Source organism: Anguilla anguilla, chromosome 6, assembly GCF_013347855.1.
Source record: "Anguilla anguilla isolate fAngAng1 chromosome 6, fAngAng1.pri, whole genome shotgun sequence".
Classification (NCBI taxonomy): domain Eukaryota; kingdom Metazoa; phylum Chordata; class Actinopteri; order Anguilliformes; family Anguillidae; genus Anguilla; species Anguilla anguilla.
In genome coordinates, this window is record NC_049206.1 from 36,287,275 (window position 1) to 36,290,426 (window position 3,152).

The window sequence follows — 3,152 nt, forward strand, 5'->3', positions numbered from 1 at the left end:
AGCTGAATATTAAGCTTAAGCTGACAATTCAGCCTGAGTAAGCTGAAACTTCAGCATGAGTAAGCTGAAAATTCAGCCTAAGCTGAATATTATGCCTAAGCCTTAGCCTTAATATTCAGCCTAAAATTATGCTGAATATTAAACCTTAGCAGAAAATTCAGCCCTAACTGAATATTAAGCCTAATCTGAAAATTCAACCTAAGCTGAATATTAAGCCGATGCCTTAGGCTTAATATTCAGCTCAAAATTAATCTGAATATTAAGCCTAAGGTGAAAATTCAGGCTGAGCTGAATATTAAGCCTATGACTTAAGCTTAATATTCCGCTCAAAATTAAGCTGAATATTAAGCCTAAACTGAAAATTAAGCCTAACCTGAATATTAAGCATAAGCCGTATAGCCTTAATATTCAGCTCAATATTAAGCCTAAGCTGAAAATTAAGCCAAAGCCTAAGCTGAATATTAAGCCTAAGCCTTAGGCTTAATTTTCAGCCTAAAATTAAGCTGAATATTTAGCCTAAGCTGAAAATTCAGCCGAAGAGTAAGCTGAAAATTCAGCCAAAGAGTAAGCTGAAAATTCAACCAAAGGTGTATATTAAGCCTAAGCCTTAAGCTTAATATTCCGCACAAAATTAAAGTGAATATTAACCCGATGCTGAAAAGTAAGCCTAAAATAAAGCTGAAAATTCAGCCTAAACTGAATACTAAGCCTAAGCCTTAGGCGTAATATTCAGCTCAAAATTAAGCTGAATATTAAGCCTAAACTGAAAATTTAGCCTAAGAATAAGCTGATAATTCAGCCTAAGGTGAATATGAAGCATAAGCCTTAGGCTTAATATTCAGCTCAAAATTAAGCTGCATAATAAGACTAACATGAAAATTCAGCATAAGCTGAATTTTAAGCCTAAATTTTAGGCTTAATATTCATCTTAAAATTAGGCTGAATATTAAGCCTATGCTGAAAATTAAGCCTAAGATGAAGCTGAAAATTCAGCCTAAGCTGAATATGAAGCATAAGCCTTAGGCTTAATATTCAGCTCAAAATTAAGCTGCATAATAAGCCTAACCTGAAGATTCAGCCTAAACTGAATTTTAAGCCTAAATTTTAGGCTTAATATTCATCTTAAAATTAAGCTGAAAATTAAGCCTAAGATAAAGCTGAAAATTCAGCCTAAGCTGAATATTAAGCCTAAGCCTAAGGCTTAATATTCAGCTCAAAATTAACCTGAATATTACGCCTAAACTGCTAATTTAGCCTAAGATTAAGCTGATAATTCAGCCTAAACTGAATATGAAGCATAAGCCTTAGGCTTAATATTCAGTTCCAAATTAAGCTGAATATTAAGCCTATGCTGTAAAGTAAGCCTAAGATAAAGCTGAAAATTCAGCCTAAGCTGAATATTAAGCCTAACCCTTAAAATTAACTTGAATTTTAAGCCTAAACTGAAAATATAGCCTAAGCTGAATATTAGGCCTAAGCCTTAGGCTTAATATTCAGCTTAAAATTAAGCTGAATATTAAGCTTAAGCTGAAAATTCAGCCTAAGATTAAGGTGAAAATTCAGCATAAGCTGAATATTAAGCCTAAACCTTAAACTTAATATTCAGCTCAAAATTAAGCTGAATATTAAGCCTAAACTGAAAATTCTGCCTATGATTAAGCTGATAATTCAGCCTAAGCTGATAATGAAGCATAAGCCTTAGGCTTAATATTCAGTTCAAAATTAAGCTGAATATTAAGCCTATGCTGAAAATTAAGCCTAAATAAATCTATAAATTCAGCCTAAGCTGAATATTAAGCCTAAGCCTTAAGCTTAATATTCAGCTCAAAATTATTCTGAATATTAAGCCTAAACTGAAATATAAGCCTTAGCTGAATATTAAGCCTAAGCCTTAGGCTTAATTTTCAGCCTAAAATTAAGCTGAATATTAAGCCTAAGCAGAAAATTCAGCCTAAACTGAATATTAAGCCTTAACTGAAAATTAAGCCTGAACTGAATATGAAGCATAAGCCTTAGGCTTAATATTCAGCTCAAAATTAAGCTGAATATTAACCCTATGCTGAAAATTAAGCCTAAGTTTAAACTGAAAATTCAGCCTAAGCTGAATATTAAGCCTAAGCCTTAGGCTTAATATTCAGCTCAAAATTAAGCTGAATAATAAGCCTAACCTGAAAATTCAGCCTAAGCAGAATTTTAAGCCTAAATTTTAGGCTTAATATTCAGCTTAAAATTAAGATGAATATTTAGCCTAAGCAGAAAATTCAGCCTAAGCTGAAAATTCAGCCTAAGCTGAATATTAAGCCTAAGCCATAGGCTTAATATTCAGCTCAAAATTAAGCTGAATATAAACCCTATGCTGAAAATTAAACCTAAGTTTAAACTGAAAATTCAGCGTAAGCTGAAGATTAGGCCTAAGCCTTAGGCTTAATATGCATCTTAAAATTAAGCTGAATATTAAGCTTAAGATGAAAATTGAGCCTAAAAGTTAGCTGAAAATTCAGCCTAAGCTGAATATAAGGCCTAAGCTGAATTTTAAGCCTAAACTGAAAATATAGCCTAAGCTGAATATTAGACCTAAGCCTTAGGCGTAATATTCAGCTTAATATTAAGCTGAATATTAAGCTTAAGCGGAAAATTCAGCCTAAGCCTAAGATGAAAATTCAGCCGAAGCTGAATATTAAGCGTAAGACTTAGGCTGAATATTCAGCTCAAAATTAAGCTGAATATTAAGCATAAACTGAAAATTTAGCCTAAGATTAAGCTGATAATTCAAATTCAGCCTAAGCTGAATATTAAGCTTAAGCTGAACATTCAGCCTGAGTAAGCTGAAAATTCAGCCCAAGCTGAATATTATGCCTAAGCCTTAGGCTTAATATTCATCCTAAAATTAAGCTGAATATTAAGCCTTAGCAGAAAATTCAGCCTAAACTGAATATTAAGGCTAATCTGAAAATTAAGCCTAAGATTAAGCTGAAAGTTCATCCTAAGGTGAATATTAAGCCTAAACCTTAGGCTTAATATTCAGCTTAAAATTAAGCAGAATATTTAACCTAAGCTAAAAATTCAGCCTAAGCTGAAAATTCAGCCTAAGATGAATATTAAGCCTAAGCCTTAGGCTTAATATTCAGCTTAAAATTAAGCTGAATATTAAC